The 19647-nt window shown below is 40.0% G+C and overlaps 4 non-coding genes across 4 annotated transcripts; 2 read left to right on the top strand and 2 right to left on the bottom strand.

Annotated features, from left to right (window-relative positions):
* Positions 1 to 9909: 9909 nt before the first annotated feature.
* Positions 9910 to 10026, bottom strand: LOC123760975 (U5 spliceosomal RNA). Its single transcript, XR_006773191.2, has one exon. It is a non-coding gene; the product is annotated as a U5 spliceosomal RNA (small nuclear RNA).
* A 1018-nt stretch (positions 10027 to 11044) lies between these two features.
* On the top strand, positions 11045 to 11161 carry LOC123760977 (U5 spliceosomal RNA). The gene has a single exon (XR_006773193.1). It is a non-coding gene; the product is annotated as a U5 spliceosomal RNA (small nuclear RNA).
* A 4650-nt stretch (positions 11162 to 15811) lies between these two features.
* On the bottom strand, positions 15812 to 15928 carry LOC123760976 (U5 spliceosomal RNA). Its single transcript, XR_006773192.1, has one exon. It is a non-coding gene; the product is annotated as a U5 spliceosomal RNA (small nuclear RNA).
* A 1179-nt stretch (positions 15929 to 17107) lies between these two features.
* On the top strand, positions 17108 to 17224 carry LOC138369268 (U5 spliceosomal RNA). The gene has a single exon (XR_011229785.1). It is a non-coding gene; the product is annotated as a U5 spliceosomal RNA (small nuclear RNA).
* Positions 17225 to 19647: the final 2423 nt, after the last annotated feature.

Below are 19647 nucleotides of genomic sequence, written 5' to 3'. Positions count from 1 at the left end.
AAGGGTGGTACACATCGGTGTTTTCATGACCGGTTTATTTTAGTCATTATTTGGTGCCTCCCTGTGGGTATCCACTGTAGTCGCACGTTTCTCCACTTATTCAGCCGCCCTTGCTATTGTTTGCTACCTAAAAAATTATTCTATAGGCCGCCCGGTTGAGCCCGGAATTATTATGAAGCTGCCCTCGCTATTGGATTGCCAGACCTATGTCTGCCGGTTGAGCCCGGAATTATTATGAAGCTGCCCTCGCTATTGGATTGCCAGACCTATGTCTGCCGGTTGAGCCCGGAATTATTATTATTATGCAGCTGCCCTCGCTATTGGATTGCCAGACCTATGTCTGCCGGTAGAGCCCGGAATTATTATGCAGCCGCCCTCGCTGTTGTATTGCCAGACCTATGTCTGCCGGTTGAGCCCGGAATTATTATGCAGCCGCCTACGCTATTGGATTGCTAGACCTATGTCTGCCGGTTGAGCCCGGAATTATTATTTATGCAGCCGCCCTCGCTATTGGCTTGCCAGACCTAATGTCTGCCGGTTAAGCCCGGAATTATTATGCAGCCGCCCTCGCTATTGGCTTGCCAGACCTAATGTCTGCCGGTTAAGCCCGGAATTATTATGCAGCCGCCCTCGCTATTGGCTTGCCAGACCTAATGTCTGCCGGTTAAGCCCGGAATTATTACGCAGCCGCCCTCGCTATTGGCTTGCCAGACCTAATGTCTGCCGGTTAAGCCCGGAATTATTATGCAGCCGCCCTCGCTATTGGCTTGCCAGACCTAATGTCTGCCGGTTAAGCCCGGAATTATTATGCAGACGCCCTCGCTATTGGATTGCCAGACCTAATGTCTGCCGGTTAAGCCCGGAATTATTATTATACAGCTGCCCTCGCTATTGGACTGCCAGACCTATGTCAGCCGGTTTAAGCCCGGAATTATTAGGCAGCCGACCTCGCTATTGGATTGCCTGACCTAATGTCTGCCGGTTTAGCCCGGAATTCTTATGCAGACGCCCTCGCTAATGTATTGCCAGACCTACGTCTAGAGACGGCGATGGGGAAGAAGTCACATGTCTGCCGGTTGAGCCCGGAATTTATTATGCAGCCGCCCCTCGTGATTGGATTGCCAGACCTATGTCTGCCGGTTGAGCCCGGAATTATTATTTTGACCGCCGGCGTAGCAGGAAGCCCCACCAACAACGACCCCAGAAGCTGGAGATCATTGCAACGGACTCGGTAACAAAAAATTTATAATTTGCTGCTCCGAAATTCTTACGGGACAGACGCAAGGAACATTTTCACCGCACCAGAAATGAATATCTATTATTCTTCAGGTGACGACCCTCCGACTGCTGCCGTTCCAGCTGACCTACAATCAGCAAATTCACAGGGCCGTTAAACGTACCACGCATTCGGAGAGCAACTTATTATGGAAACAGCTGCATTGGACCTTATATTTCCTATATTATTTATCCATCCACATACTTATGGCGTCAGTGCCGTCCGGACGCACGCATGTCAGTCATGATTTAACTTCCTTCGGACGAGATTACGTTTTTTTAATCTCCAGCTTTAAGACTACAAGCTGTGGTTTACACATTAAGTGGTTATTCTTTACTCAAATCTTATACTTATCATACGCTTAACGCTTCTTAATTAAATCCTTAATAGCAGTAGGTAAATCAATTCATTAGTCGGGCCGCATGCGGAGGACAACTTTTGATGGACTTCAATGTAATTGTCTCAGTTAATTTTATTTAGTGGGTATCTCAAGATACTCCATCTTCAGTCCTCGGAAGCATTGGCGCGCGAGGTCATCCTGTCGCGTCCCAATAGGATTACAATTAAGGTCAAGTCTATTCTTACTCTTTAGAATCCAAGCTAAACAACTTACAGGTCAAGCGGTCTACACACTTTTAATTCTTTTTTTTTTTTTTCCCCCTTCACTGACTTAATTCTTATTCACGGAGTTACTTATCAAATGTTTTCTCTGTTTCTGCGAAGTAGGGAAGTTTTCTTCCTGCTTTCATGTTAGGATTATTGTATATTTTCTTTTAAGTGTTTCCCTTCGGGTAATTCTGTAGTCGCATGTTTTTCCCTACTTAGGAATTATCGGCCAGTCGGGCGGGAAAAATTTTATTGTCGGTCGCTGGGTTTCACGTTACAAATTTAATCATGTCTTCTCTAAGGCACTTAATTTCTTACTAATTTACTCTTCACATATTCATTAACTTATTTTCCGCTACATATTTATATACAGTAATTATTTAAGGATTTGGACATTTCGCTATTTGTCTTCTACTTATGTTACATGGATTATATTATTATCCCTGTAATTAAATACTGTTCACAATTCTGCCTTCCTTATAATTATTCGGTCACTGGGTTTTTCCAGAACATATTTAAAAACTATAATTTTGAAGGTTTTTCTAAGTCTATTTTGTTTTTATAATTATTTCTATACATTAGATATTGGGAATTACTATTATTGACATTAAAATGTACTTAATTGTTGTTAAAGATTCGCTGCCTGGAACGGGGGGTTACGGGCCATGGGGAGCCCGTAGATGAAAAGTACTTAGTTATGTTAATGCCTTTTAATATTCATTAATCCGCTTACTTGTAACAGTCTGGGATGCTTATCCTATCATTTATTAATTTGTTCTACTATCCACAGACTGTTGGGGGTAGTCTTTATGGTATTCTTATACAGCCCATTTGCGGTTAGATTAGTCATTAGTACCATTAGTAGATTAGTATGGTTGTTGGTTGGTCGTTAAGGTTTAAGTCACCCAAGGGGTGGCACGGGCATGCTTCGCCGAAAAATTCGTATGACATTATACAGCACACTTTATTCTGACTAACGACCAGATAAAACATTGACGTAATATCAAGCTTGATGTGGTCCCCCCCCCCCCCTTTGCATTCTGGGGGTATGGGTTGTTCTTACATATTCATGCATTATTCGCGATATATTACACGTTCATGCGTATTTAATGATGTACTATAGTACATGTCTTCCCCTGCTTGGAACATTGGAAGGTCCCATACTCCACTACGTTCGTGGTAATTGGTCTACAATTTTACCAACCATGTTATCGAACCAGTATTTACCCAAGTTTTTTTTTTTTTTTTTTCCATTTACTACGCTGTACACGTTCAAGGGAATTTATTTACATCTATAGTATGACGCAAAATACAGTTCTGCTTATTCTAACTACGGCACAAATTTCATTGCAAGATTAACGGAAGAACAACTCCAGGCGTCAAGTTACTAATCCTTTATTAATATTGCCCAGTGTCCTATTCGCCTCATTTAAGACCGAGCATGCATTGCTCCTTTGGTTTTAACCATCTTACTAATTGCAATTCCAAGTTCCCTTTCTTCGCAGAATTCCCTCAGTCCACAGAATCATCGCGGAGGGGTCAACACACACCCCTCGGGACGAGCAGAGCGGCGTGGAACGGCCTGCTCCCACCTGACGCAATCTGATTCAGCGGTCCACTGCACATCTATCCTACGAATTTGTTTTTCCCTAGGTTCATGCTTCAGTACCCTGCCTAATATCGGGCTTACCATTAATATGTAATAATAGGCATTTACCCACAACTTGCGTTAGTCGCAATCTGCCTTACCCGTGGTCTCCTAGACTGGGGAGTGTTACCCGTCTGTCATCACTTAAATTATCCCTAGAGTGTTCTTTTCCCAATATCTGTTCAAGATCAATTCGGCGTTGCAGTCTACGTCCCCGGTGCTGTCGGTTCAAGGTAGCCCACACACTTCTTTACTTCAGTTCCTGCCGCCAAGGGTGAGCATGATAGCACGCCCTTAGTCCTCTCCCAGAAAGACGGCATCCATTGGACCTGTGGAGTTGACTATACTCTATCCGGTATTATTACTCTAGCCTTAATCATAATAGAAGTACACACTTTTTCACTTCCATACGTTGTTTTTCAGATAACCCGCCAACAGTGGCCTTCAGGTGAAGGTCGGTCCCACAACTGTGATATTTACCATTTTGTGATTAACTGCCACATCCGTGCTTCACTTCTTTACGTTATTACTATTTAACATACTTTGCGTGTTCCGTCAGTGTATATGGTCTGTACAACGTTGTCTTCAGCTTGGAGCAAGGAGCCCGGTTCGTTCGGGTTTCGGAGCGTTTAATTACCCCACTGCTTTACCACACTGTCCTACTTATGCCACATGCTCACCCCTGCCAACCCTTACTGCCGTAATATTTCCAGAACGACTACAGACCATCGGGGAACAACACATGGACGGGGAACATTGGTTTTGCGCCCGAAGAACTCTCGATGGACTGCACGGATGGGCACATGAAGGAACTACTCAGCTGCGTTGGGGCTAGCCTCCGCGAGGGCGGGCTACAGCGACGACGACGCCCACGAGGACGACCCGGCGTGGCGGTGCACAGCACGTAAATTTACGTCGTGATCCGACAAGCGCTTATCTAAACCGCCCGTAAATCCAAGTGAAGTTAATAAATGGCCGTTCATGTTTAACAAATTTGTTATCTTTTTATTCTAGCATTGTTGAGGCAGTTGATAGTGGTAAGGATTGCGATGTTGTATACCTTGACTTTAGCAAAGCTTTTGATACAGTGCCACATGAAAGACTGATTAAAAAAATAGAGTCTCATGGTATTGGGGGTGCTATATTAAGCTGGATTAGGGCATGGCTATACCAAAGGAAACAGAGAGTTAGTATAAATGGAATCAAGTCAGAGTGGGAAAATGTTGTAAGTGGAGTGCCTCAAGGCTCTGTCCTGGGACCTCTGTTGTTTATAATATATATAAATGATTTAGATTCAGGTTTGAGTAGCAACATTTGCAAATTTGCCGATGATACGAAAATCGGTAGGGTAATTAATTCGGTGGAGGACTCACTATCACTTCAAGTTGATCTAGATAGGGTTTTGAAATGGTCAAAGGATTGGCAGATGCAGTTTAATGCTGATAAATGTAAAGTTCTGAGGTTAGGTAATGATGATAGAGTTACAAGATACGAGCTAGATGGTGTTGTGATTGCGAAGTCGGATTGCGAAAGGGATCTGGGAGTTATGATTAGTAAGAATTTAAAACAAAAGGATCAATGCATAAATGTTCGTAATAAGGCAAATCGGACACTTGGATTTATTAATCGCAGCGTTAGTAACAAGACACCTGGTGTGGTTCTCAAGCTATATCTTGCTCTAGTTAGGCCCCATTTAGATTATGCAGTTCAGTTTTGGTCGCCATATTATAGAATGGATATAAATTCACTTGAACGTGTCCAGCGTAGGATGACTAAGTTAATTCCCCAAATTAGAAATCTTTCATATGAAGAAAGATTAACAAAGCTTAAGTTGCATTCACTGGAAAGGCGAAGAGTTAGGGGTGACATGATAGAGGTTTACAAGTGGATGAATGGACATAACCGGGGGGATATTAATAGGGTATTAAAAGTATCAACACAGGACAGAACACGAAACAATGGATATAAATTGGATAAGTTTAGATTTAGGAAAGACTTGGGTAAATACTGGTTCAGTAACAGGGTTGTTGATTTGTGGAACCAATTGCCGCGTAACATTGTGGAGGTGGGGTCCCTCGATTGTTTCAAGCACGGGTTGGACAAGTATATGAGTGGGATTGGGTGGTTATAGAATAGGAGCTGCCTCGTGTGGGCCAGTGGGCCTTCTGCGGTTGCCTTTGTTCTTATGTTCTTATGTTTTAAGTTCTCAGAAAAGTGTTAAACTCTAATAGTTTCCTACATTGTGCTTCAAACTCACAATGTATCATGTGCTACCCACTCTACCAATATTAGTACTTAAGACATGCAACTTCACCATTGTAATCAATATAATTTATATTGTAGTTATTATGTTGAACTCAAACTCTGGTACCATGAACCTTTTAATGATTCTTACATTTATCTGATAGATTAAGGGCAGGCGGGAAACGCTGTGCGTGTTGGTGGCTTTGCAAGAATGTAGGAACCCCAATGTTATGTGCTCTCACAACCCAATGTGAGATTTGTATTTATTTAAATTGTGTTTATATAAATAAATAAAAAAAACATAGGGCTAAATAAAGAAATTTTGATAGTTAAATTACAAGAAGTACGAAGAACCCTAGCAGTGAACATTAACCCATCCCACTCTCCCTAGCAGTGAATATTAAGCCATCCTACTTATCCAACCCTTCCTAGCAGTGAACACTGACTCATCCCACTCTTCCTAACAGTGAACACTGACCCATTCCACTCTCCCTAACAGTGAACACTGACCCATTCCACTCTCCCTAACAGTGAACACTGACCCATTCCACTCTCCCTAACAGTGAACACTGACTTATCCAACCCTTCCTAGCAGTGAACACTGACCCATTCCACTTTCCCTAGCAGTGAACACTGACCCATTCCACTCTCCCTAACAGTGAACACTGACCCATTCCACTCTCCCCAACAGTGAACACTGACCCATTCCACTCTCCCTAACAGTGAACACTGACCCATCCCACTCTCCCTAACAGTGAACACTGACCCATCCCACTCTCCCTAACAGTGAACACTGACCCATCCCACTCTCCCTAACAGTGAACACTGACCCATCCCACTCTCCCTAACAGTGAACACTGACCCATCCCACTCTCCCTAACAGTGAACACTGACCCATCCCACTCTCCCTAACAGTGAACACTGACTCATCCCACTCTCCCTGACAGTGAACACTGACTCATCCCACTCTCCCTAACAGTGAACACTGACCCATCCCACTCTCCCTAACAGTGAACACTGACCCATCCCACTCTCCCTAACAGTGAACACTGACCCATCCCACTCTCCCTAACAGTGAACACTGACTCATCCCACTCTCCCTAACAGTGAACACTGACCCATCCCACTCTCCCTAACAGTGAACACTGACCCATCCCACTCTCCCTAACAGTGAACACTGACCCATCCCACTCTCCCTAACAGTGAACACTGACCCATCCCACTCTCCCTAACAGTGAACACTGATCCATCCCACTTCATAGCGGCCTCAGAATGCGGTACACAATAGCTATATGACACCCCAGTTACCAACGTACGCGTGTTATTATTTACAGTCAAGCTTATCTGCACTTTAATATAATAGATTTACAGCGCACAATGGCGTCAAAAATAACAAATAATTGAAAATATATTTATATTCGTAAATCAGTTTTATGATACTAAAAAAATATATTTTAATTTAAGTAAATTAGTAAATATTTATACTAAGTTTTAATAATAGCTATATAATTTGAATTTTTTTTTAACTACTTTTGTGTTTCTTTTATATTTAAAAAAATGTTTACTGACATTCAAAATATATAGTGTTTTATTTATGACTTATGTTTACTTCTAACGAATTTAATTTTACTCACGTTTTCTGTTCTCTCACACTCCCCATTACGTCTATGGACGTGGTTTTCTATACTTTCTTAAAGACTAACTCTAATATTCACAATATTTTGTTTTAAATCTCGTGTTTATTCCAGTAAACAATATTGATCAATTCAATTTCTTTCTTTATTATGCACCCCATACCCATCCCGTGGGCGGTGGTGTAAAGGGTTACAGAGGCACATAACCGGTTCAGGAACTGAACCCTCTAGTTCGTTTAGCTAAGCAAATAACAATCTTTTGACGTTACAAAATTAACGTTGCTAGTTACAAAATTATTAATGTTATATATACATGTACACATACTCATACATACATGTACATATATACGTATACATATGCATATATATATTTAATCACCCACACAAATACACACATCAATAATCTTGTGTCACAAGTGATCAACAAGAGGCTCACAACAGTCACTATACAAGGCACTTTACATCTATGGTGAGTCACACAGTTACTAGTCTTGCTCCACACCCACCCAACTGGGCGGCAGCTTTACAGTCATGTGCTCCACACCCACCCAACTGGGCGGCAGCTTTACAGTCATGTGCTCCACACCCACCCAACTGGGCGGCAGCTTTACAGTCATGTGCTCCACACCCACCCAACTGGGCGGCAGCTTTACAGTCATGTGCTCCACACCCACCCAACTGGGCGGCAACTTTACAGTCATGTGCTCCACACCCATCCAACTGGGCGGCAACTTTACAGTCATGTGCTCCACACCCATCCAACTGGGCGGCAACTTTACAGTCATGTGCTCTACACCCATCCAACTGGGCGGCAACTTTACAGTCATGTGCTCCACACCCACCCAACTGGGCGGCAACTTTACAGTCATGTGCTCCACACCCACCCAACTGGGCGGCAGCTTTACAGTCATGTGCTCCACACCCACCCAACTGGGCGGCAACTTTACAGTCATGTGCTCCACACCCATCCAACTGGGCGGCAACTTTACAGTCATGTGCTCCACACCCACCCAACTGGGCGGCAACTTTACAGTCATGTGCTCCACACCCATCCAACTGGGCGGCAACTTTACAGTCATGTGCTCCACACCCACCCAACTGGGCGGCAGCTTTACAGTCATGTGCTCCACACCCACCCAACTGGGCGGCAACTTTACAGTCATGTGCTCCACACCCATCCAACTGGGCGGCAACTTTACAGTCATGTGCTCCACACCCACCCAACTGGGCGGCAGCTTTACAGTCATGTGCTCCACACCCACCCAACTGGGCGGCAGCTTTACAGTCATGTGCTCCACACCCACCCAACTGGGCGGCAGCTTTACAGTCATGTGCTCCACACCCACCCAACTGGACGGCAGCTTTACAGTCATGTGCTCCACACCCACCCAACTGGGCGGCAGCTTTACAGTCATGTGCTCCACACCCATCCAACTGGGCGGCAACTTTACAGTCATGTGCTCCACACCCACCCAACTGGGCGGCAGCTTTACAGTCATGTGCTCCACACCCACCCAACTGGGCGGCAGCTTTACAGTCATGTGCTCCACACCCACCCAACTGGGCGGCAGCTTTACAGTCATGTGCTCCACACCCACCCAACTGGGCGGCAGCTTTACAGTCATGTGCTCCACACCCACCCAACTGGGCGGCAGCTTTACAGTCATGTGCTCCACACCCACCCAACTGGACGGCAGCTTTACAGTCATGTGCTCCACACCCACCCAACTGGGCGGCAGCTTTACAGTCATGTGCTCCACACCCACCCAACTGGACGGCAGCTTTACAGTCATGTGCATGCATTACCTACAGTAAGCAAATTTTGGGCAAATTACTAATACTTAATAGTAATTGAGCTTAAAGTATAAATTGCGTTGAAAGAAAAAAATAATAAATAATAAAAAATGGGAGGAACATGGTAGAAAATAGCCAATATACAACAAACAACATTTTTTTTAAATAGCAAGACATGGGTTGACATTCAGAAATAAGGTAGGTTACATGGAGTTAATTAGGTAGTACTTAGTTTTCATCTTATACTGGTTGGGAGAAGTACAATCTTTGGCATGATTGGGAAGGTCATTGAAACCGAATGTGAAACCTTAAAGAACTTTAGATCTCCTGGCCTATTTTGCCACCAACTGTGTAACTATTTTATTGACTCAGGTGTTCTGGACGACATCCTAACAATTTACCCAAAATTTGCTTGTCCGTCATGTATTTAGATTTAGATTTTAGAATATGTGCTGAAGCAGGTGTTGTCCTTATGAGATGTATTTCATTAAATAAACTTACTCGAACGTGAAATTGGCAGGAGGGGTGAGGTGATTTGTATAATTTTTATTTAATGCAAAAGGTTAATTATGAAGATCCAATTTAGTCTCTTGTGATCAGGTGTCTTTAGTTGGCGTCCAAGATCACAAAGTTGTTACTACCTTTGCCCAAACCAATGCCATAAACACGTATTTTTATAAATATAAACAAAATGAATGAGGTTAATAAGGCCCAATTTAATGGGCCAAGAAAAAATTATTTAAGACTCATTGAGTTGTTCCCCTCCACGGAAATCTTTAGTAAAAGGCGAAAGATTTATGCGTTTTGTAGGGAAACCAGAGTTAAGTTGGCAACACTCTGGGCGATGCCAACGACGCAGCGACGCGGCAAAACATGTAACACAAGTTCCGGGCTAGAAAGTCCCGTCCAGTTCCTATGTAATACTTTAATATTTTGTATTTTCAACATTTGTTATTCTATAGTAAGATTGAGACTGGCTAGAAGAATTAGTCATTTATTATGAACCCCATACCCATCCAGAAGGCAATGCCGAGATAATTTAAGCTGCAACGTGATAATTCTGGTGTATTATTAATATATTATTTCGGCGGTTGGAAGAAAACGCTCACTGAGTGGGGAACTTGTTTATTTTATAATAATAATAATAATTAATTATTTAAACAAATAATTAATTAATAATAGTCATAATTAATGATTTAATAATTGATAATCCTTAAATAAAGCCTAGTAGCTCATTATAACGAATAAATAGATGATTAAAGTGGAATTAATTATGGTGACTAATAATGATTAGTGAATAACCATAAATTATTATACAGAAATAAAATTATTGGATAGCCGTTATAATGATTAATCAAATACAATGAAGAGAGATCTCGTATTCTTGGCTTATCACTTTGGGGGTTCCGTCGGAGCACCCCCAATCCCGTGAGGGCCAGCGACGCAGAAGTACTTTACTGTTTGATTTTGCTTAGAGAACTAGTGCATTTTTACTGTTGATAAGTGTCTTATTTATATCCACTCTTTCCCTTCCAATTTTCACGGGAAAGCCTTAAAACATAGGTGTGTATTTACCCTTTTATAAAATATATTAATAATACACCAGAATTATCACGATGCAGTTTAGATTATCTCAGCATTGCCTTCTGGATGGGTATGGGGTTCATAATAAATGACTAATTCTTCTAGCCAGTCTCAATCTTACTATAGAATAACAAATGTTGAAAATACAAAATATTAAAGTATTACATAGGAACTGGACGGGACTTTCTAGCCCGGAACTTGTGTTACATGTTTTGCCGCGTCGCTGCGTCGTTGGCATCGCCGATAGTGTTGCCAACTTAACTCTGGTTTCCCTTCAAAACGCATAAATCTTTCGCCTTTTACTAAAGATTTCCGTGGAGGGGAACAACTCAATGAGTCTTAAATAATTTTTTCTTGGCCCATTAAATTGGGCCTTATTAACCTCATTCATTTTGCTTATATATATAAAAATACGTGTTTATGGCATTGGTTTGGGCAAAGGTAGTAACAACTTTGTGATCTTGGACGCCAACTAAAGACACCTGATCACAAGAGACTAAATTGGATCTTTATAATTAACCTTTTGCATTAAATAAAAATTATACAAATCACCTCACCCCTCCTGCCAATTTCACGTTCGAGTAAGTTTATTTAATGAAATACATCTCATAAGGACAACACCTGCTTCAGCACATAATCTAAAATCTAAATCTAAATCTAAATACATGACGGACAAGCAAATTTTGGATAAATTGTTAGGATGTCGTCCAGAACATCTGAGTCAATAAAATAGTTTCACAGTTGGTGGTACAAGAGACCAGGAGATCTAAAGTTCTTTAAGGTTTCACATTCGGTTTCAATGACCTTCCCAATCATGCCAAAGATTGTACTTCTCGCAACCAGTATAAGATGAAAACTAAGTACTACCTAATTAACTCCATGTAACGTACCTTATTTCTAAATGTCAACCCATGTCTTGCTATTTAAAAATAAATGTTGTTTGTTGTATATTGGCTATTTTCTACCATGTTCCTCCCTTTTTTTATCATTTATTATTTATTTCTTTCAACGCAATTTATACTTTAAGCTCAATTACTATTAAGTATTAGTCTAAGTGTTTTTTTTTTCCACCCCACCTTGCCCAAAACGGTATGTATATACAAGAGTTTACATTCTTGTAAAGCCACTAGTACGCGTAGCGTTTCGGGCAGGTCCTTAACCCTAATTTCCCCGGAATACGACCCCGCCGAATCGTTTAACAACCAGGTACCCATTAACTGCTGGGTGAACAGAGGCTACAGTTAAGGATTGGCGCCCAATCAATCCTCTCCGGCCAGGATTCGAACCCAAGGCAAGGCGCTTGCGAAACGCCAGGCAGTATCTTACCACTGCGCCACGGAGACTGCTGAACCGGACCAGCCACTGGACTGCTATGCATACCAGTGGCTCTAGGTATTGTATGTACTACCTCTATCTTTAAATCAAACAGAATGTTTGTACTGTAACACTGCAACTATGTACGTACTTTTCCTAAATATATTACTATTATTATTATTATTCAACAATATAGTGTTTTAGTGATAGCTTTAAAGGTTTTTCACAGAGTTTACAATCTGAGTATTCTGGTAGTGGCTCAGCCTCACTAACCTGCCGGATGTGTCTATAGCCAAGGTCATAGAGGACAAGAATGTCCCGAAGGGGCATTCTTGTCCTGTTTTTAGATTTAGATTTTAGATTATGTGCTGAAGCAGGTGTTGTCCTTATGAGATGTATTTCATTAAATAAACTTACTCGAACGTGAAATTGGCAGGAGGGGTGAGGTGATTTGTATAATTTTTATTTAATGCAAAAATCTGAGAGCAGCAGTACACCGAGAACTTCAACAAGATCTTGTAGATCTGAGGCAAAGTAAAATTGACACCAGTAATTCCATCTATCATCATACTATCATGCAAGAGGAGCCACACATCTATGGATCAGCCAATAAAATCAGCAGACTTCTAGATGTTACTACTGCTCGGCTTAGACTCGGTTACAAGTATCTCTGGGAATTCTCATTATCTGCTGATGTAGACCTGACCAAATGTAAACTGTGTCAACAAAATTATTCGCACACCCTCCGTCACTATGTGATGGAGTGCGAAAAGATGCTTACCAGTATCATAAGAAAGGCAAAACTTGCATATTATGTGAATAGATTCAATGAAGCAAAAGGCAACATGAAAAGCACTTGGAAAACAATCTCTAGTATCCTAGGAACTAAACAACACTCACATAACCAAATAAAACTCTACAAGGATGGGGGTATACCGTCAACTGATTTAGAAATGGCAAATGAATTTAATAGTTTCTTTTCATCGGTTGGTGCTAATCTTGCCAGTAAAATCCCACAGACTCAGACACATATTAACACATATCTCTCAGGCAGCTATCCAAACTCTCTTCTCCTTTCACCAATCAGCCCGGCAGATGTTGTGTCCATCATACACTCTCTAAAAACCAAGGCAGGGAACACCAGTGAAATTCCGTCCATTGTGTACAAGAGAGCCTCCCATGCCCTTGCCCCACCCATAGCACTACTGTTCAACAAATCTATAGAGTATCACACCTTCCCTGATATCCTCAAAAAAGCAAGAGTAACACCAGTCCATAAAGGAGGCAATCCGGCGGACATAAACAATTATAGACCAATATCAAATCTACCCACTCTATCAAAAATATTTGAAAAAATTATTTACAAACAGCTCTATTCCTACCTCGTAAAATTCGACATACTCAGCCCCTGCCAGTTTGGCTTCCGGTCCCAAAAGAGCACCAATGATGCAATCATTAGTCTCCTTGACATTATCTACTCAGCCCTTGACAAAAATGAGTTTCCGATTGGACTCTTCATTGACCTAAGAAAAGCCTTTGATACTGTTAATCACAACTACCTCTTACTTAAACTCCAGCATTATGGAATCCGAGGCCTTGCCCTTGACTACATCCGATCCTATCTTAGTAACAGACACCAATATGTAACCATCAATGATACAACTTCTTCCACTCTACCACTTACCGTTGGAGTGCCACAGGGCAGCATCTTAGGACCTCTTCTATTTCTTATATATATAAACGATCTGCCTAATGTCTCTAATATTCTCAAACCTATATTCTTTGCTGACGATACTACCCTTATCTACTCAAACCTCAACCCACATACACTAAATAATGTTGTGAATAATGAATTAAAAAAAGTCCACTTATGGATGTCAACGAACAAACTAACATTAAACATCGAAAAGACTTACTACATCTTATTTGGAAGCAAATCATCAAATGCAATTCAGCTACAGATAGACAACATTAACATCAGTAATAAAAATGATGGCAAGTTTCTTGGCCTATTCCTAGACAAGAGACTCAACTTCAGCACCCACATTCAACACATAACTAAGAAAGTCTCTAAGACAGTTGGTATACTCTCCAAAATCAGATATTATGTTCCTAACTCTGCTCTCCTCTCACTATATTATGCACTAATCTACCCCTATCTTAATTATGGTATCTGTGCATGGGGGTCTACCACTGCAAACCACCTTAATCCCATCATCACACAGCAAAAATCTGCTATCAGAATTATAACTAACTCTGCTTTCAGACAACACTCAGCTCCCTTGTTTAAATCCCTAAACTTGCTAAATATTAACTCCCTCCACACATTCTTTTGTGTCAACTACATTTACAAAACCCTGTTCTTAAATGCAAACCATGCTCTGAAACTCTCCCTGGACAGATGTAATAGGACCCATTATCACCACACCAGAAATAAATATCTCTTTGATATCCCCAGGGTCAAACTTAATCTGTGTAAACACTCTATGCAAATTAAGGGACCTAGTCTATGGAACTCACTCCCTAGTGAATTGAAAAACTGTAAAACTTTTGCCTTATTTAAAAGCAAAACCAAAAAGTACCTAACTTCATCTTCTTAGTTTCCTACACTGAGCTTTAAATTTGCTCTGTACCTAGTGTTACCCAATCTCCTAATTTTTATGTAATATCAAACAACCTTATCATTGTGTTCATTGCTGTCTTCTTTTATGTGCTAGCCATATGCTGTATTGTGACAACCAATTTTTGTCAACTACCATTCAAGCTGTCATTGCAATCAATCTTATATTGTTTCTGCTGTATTGTGCCTACCAATTTGTTGTCAACTACCATTTTAAGCTGTCATTGCAATCAATCTTAGCTACCTATGTGCTTTAATATACTGTACCTACAATTTTCTCTCATCTTCTTTTTTTTTTTTTCATTTCATGTAATCTGTTATCATTTTTTTGTCTATAAATTTTGCAAGTATTTACCTCCTTAAAATTTTCTTAGATTAAGGACCTGCCCGAAACGCTGCGCGTGCTAGTGGCTTTACAAGACTGTAATTACCATATTTGTATCCTCACATTCCTTATGTACATTCTTGTATATGCATAAATAAATAAATAAATAAAATAAGATACGTGAATTTAGAGACAATTCTATAACCAATGTTCCAGCGATGTGTCAATATTTCATTCAAAATGATCTGCTACCAGAAATTTTAGCCAAATATCCCCAGTTTGCTAACTGTAGGTAGTAACTAAGTGATTGTAACCTATCCACCGCTGCCCACTGGATGGTGGGGCGGTGTGCAGGACAAACATATCAATTGTGACACTAGCTCTCCACATATGTCAGTTGCTTAATTTAGAACCTGTACTTGAGGTCGATCTCGAACCCATTGTTGATGTGACGACTTATACTGAATTTTGTAACTAGCTCATCAAGATTGTAACTTGCTTAGCTAAATGAATTGTGGGGTTCAGTCCCTGAGCCCATTATGTGCCTCTGTAACCCTATCCACTACCGCCCACAAGATGGGTATGGGGTGCATAATAAATGACCTAAACTAACTGCAAAAGGTTAATTATGAAGATCCAATTTAGTCTCTTGTGATCAGGTGTCTTTAGTTGGCGTCCAAGATCACAAAGTTGTTACTACCTTTGCCCAAACCAATGCCATAAACACGTACTTTTATATATATAAGCAAAATGAATGAGGTTAATAAGGCCCAATTTAATGGGCCAAGAAAAAATTATTTAAGACTCATTGAGTTGTTCCCCTCCACGGAAATCTTTAGTAAAAGGCGAAAGATTTATGCGTTTTGAAGGGAAACCAGAGTTAAGTTGGCAACACTATCGGCGATGCCAACGACGCAGCGACGCGGCAAAACATGTAACACAAGTTCCGGGCTAGAAAGTCCCGTCCAGTTCCTATGTAATACTTTAATATTTTGTATTTTCTACATGTGTTATTCTATAGTAAGATTTTGATAAATAGCTTTTATGTTTGGAAATATTCATACATGTGTATTCTTTACAATACCTAACTTGTGTTATCTATTTGAGATTGGCTAGAAGAATTAGTCATTTATTATGAACCCCATACCCATCCTGAAGGCAATGCCGAGATAAATTAAGCTGCAACGTGATAATTCTGGTGTATTAATAATATATTATTTCTGCGGTTGGAAGAAAACGCTCACTGAGTGGGGACTTGTTTATTTTATAATAATAATAATAATAATAATAAATAATTATTTAAACAAATAATTAATTAATAATAGTCATAATTAATGATTTAATAATTGATAATCCTTAAATGAAGCCTAGTCGCTCATTATAACGAATAAATAGATGATTAAAGTGGAATTAATTATGGTGACTAATAATGATTAGTGAATAACCATAAATTATTATACAGAAATAAAATTATTGGATAGCCGTTATAATGATTAAATCAAATACAATGAAGAGAGATCTCGTATTCTTGGCTTATCACTTTGGGGGTTCCGTCGGAGCACCCCCAATCCCGTGAGGGCCAGCGACGCAGAAGTACTTTACTGTTTGATTTTGCTTAGAGAACTATTGCATTTTTACTGTTGATAAGTGTCTTATTTATATCCACTCTTTCCCTTCCAATTTTCACTGGAAAGCCTTAAAACATAGGTGTGTATTTACCCTTTTATAAAATATATTAATAATACACCAGAATTATCACGTTGCAGCTTAAATTATCTCGGCATTGCCTTCAGGATGGGTATGGGGTTCATAATAAATGACTAATTCTTCTAGCCAGTCTCAAACACATAACACAAGTTAGGCATTGTAAAGAATACATATGTATGAATATTTCCAAACATAAAAGCTATTTATCAAAATCTTACTATAGAATAACAAATGGTTAAAATACAAAATATTAAAGTATTACATAGGAACTGGACGGGACTTTCTAGCCCGGAACTTGTGTTACATGTTTTGCCGCGTCGCTGCGTCGTTGGCATCGCCGATAGTGTTGCCAACTTAACTCTGGTTTCCCTTCAAAACGCATAAATCTTTCGCCTTTTACTAAAGATTTCCGTGGAGGGGAACAACTCAATGAGTCTTAAATAATTTTTTCTTGGCCCATTAAATTGGGCCTTATTAACCTCATTCATTTTGCTTATATATATAAAAGTACGTGTTTATGGCATTGGTTTGGGCAAAGGTAGTAACAACTTTGTGATCTTGGACGCCAACTAAAGACACCTGATCACAAGAGACTAAATTGGATCTTCATAATTAACCTTTTGCATTAAATAAAAATTATACAAATCACCTCACCCCTCCTGCCAATTTCACGTTAGAGTAAGTTTATTTAATGAAATACATCTCATAAGGACAACACCTGCTTCAGCACATAATCTAAAATCTAAATCTAAAAACAGGACAAGAATGCCCCCTTCGGGACATTCTTGTCCTGTATGACCTTGGCTATAGACACATCTGGCAGGTTAGTGAGGCTGAGCCACTACCAGAATACTCAGATTGTAAACTCTGTGAAAAAACTTTAAAGCTTTCACTAAAACACTATATTGTTGAATAATAATAATTTATTTAGGAAAAGTACGTACATAGTTGCAGTGTTACAGTACAAACGTTCTGTTTGATTTAAAGATAGAGGCAGTACATACAATACCTAGAGCCACTGGTATGCATAGCGTTTTGGGCAAGGTGAGGTGGAAAAAAAAACACTTAGACTAATACTTAATAGTAATTGAGCTTAAAGTATAAATTGCGTTGAAAGAAAAAAATAATAAATGATAAAAAAAGGGCGGGAACATGGTAGAAAATAGCCAATATACAACAAACAACATTTATTTTTAAATAGCAAGACATGGGTTGACATTTAGAAATAAGGTACGTTACATGGAGTTAATTAGGTAGTACTTAGTTTTCATCTTAAACTGGTTGGGAGAAGTACAATCTTTGGCATGATTGGGAAGGTCATTGAAACCGAATGTGAAACCTTAAAGAACTTTAGACTTCCTGGCCTATTTTGCCACCAACTGTGAAACTATTTTATTGACTCAGGTGTTCTGGACGACATCCTAACAATTTATCCAAAATTTGCTTGTCCATTTTAAAGAACGAAGAACAATTTTTATTTATATTACTTCTAAGCTGCATCACTTATGAACCCATCTCTGCCCTTGTGTGGCAGTGCACAATAGAAAGTTGTTTTCACATATCCATACATTAAAACACTGATTGTAACCATGATATATATGTGCTTCAGCCTACAGTTTATTAGACCTATTGTCTTGTGTATGACCCTCTGTCCTGCGTGACAGTCAATACCACCATTATCCTCACTTTAATAAGACTTAATCGAAATCCTCAAATTAGGCAAAATTGTAATTAATTTTGTCAATAAAGATGTTAATAATAATAAGGCAAGTACTCACAATGGGTGTGTTTTAGTGACAACAACAGGGATATAAAAAATCTTCCATCACTGCAGTGATTGCCCAGAATGTGGAATGACCTTCCCAACCATGTTAAAGACTGTCCCTCTCTCAACCAGTTTAAGATAAAAACTAAACACTACCTAATAAATTCCCTGTAATCTACCTCACTCCTCTATTGTCAACCCATGTCTGTTATTTTCTTTTTTTTTTCTTTTTTGTAATCAACACTGTTTGTCAACCTATTGTATTTGTGCTGCTTTTTCAGTCATGTTCCCCCTTTTTTTTTATCTTTATTTGTATTTTTTCTCAACATCTTTTATTCTTTATGCTCAATTAGTATTAAGTTCTAGATATTAATGTTTTTCTTGCCCGAAACGCATTGCGTAATAGTGGCTTTAGGCATTGTATGTACTAGCTCTATCTATATATCAATCCATTAATGTAACATCACTTGTATGTATATACCTTACCTGAATAAACATCTGAATCTGATTGGCTCAAAAATGCCAGGGCAGAGTTGGCGGATTTTATAGGTGCTGGTTAAAGAGAGAGAGAGAATTAGCTGTATACAGACTCAGGTGCAGGATCATGACTAGACTAGACTTGATTCCATATAAGATACCCATAAGGCGAGCATGAAGTGGGAATAGTTAAAGAGAAACTGGTGAGGGGAAGCACTGAAGGTGAAGAAAATGAACCAGGGTTTGATCCAACTGCATAGCGAGACTGATGCTGATCTGTCCCACAACTGGCTAGGCGACGAGGCGGGGTCGTAAAAGGAAGCTTGGTGTAGTGCTTCTTCAGTCTAGATAGAAACAAACTTTCTTCAGCCTTCTTTCTTTTTCGTTTTGCAACATTTCTTCTTTTTCAGTCTTCATGTACGCTTGCATAATATGACTTCTGGTCCAGATTTGGCTTGTTTCCTCAGGGAACCGATGGTAGAAATTCTCATGGATGATGTTAGGCTGGAGAATGGTAGCATCAAAGGCAGTATGAATATCTTTAGCGTGAAGTTTTCGAACACAATTACAGATCAGGGAATGAGAGAGGAATTGCAAAACGCCCCATGGAGGGAGGTGATAGGTAAACATGGCATGGAAACATCATGGGACAG

This window comes from Procambarus clarkii, chromosome 3 (genome assembly GCF_040958095.1).
Source record: "Procambarus clarkii isolate CNS0578487 chromosome 3, FALCON_Pclarkii_2.0, whole genome shotgun sequence".
In the NCBI taxonomy this organism is placed as follows: domain Eukaryota; kingdom Metazoa; phylum Arthropoda; class Malacostraca; order Decapoda; family Cambaridae; genus Procambarus; species Procambarus clarkii.
Note: the sequence above shows the minus strand (reverse complement) of the source record. Positions and strands in the feature narration are given on the sequence as shown.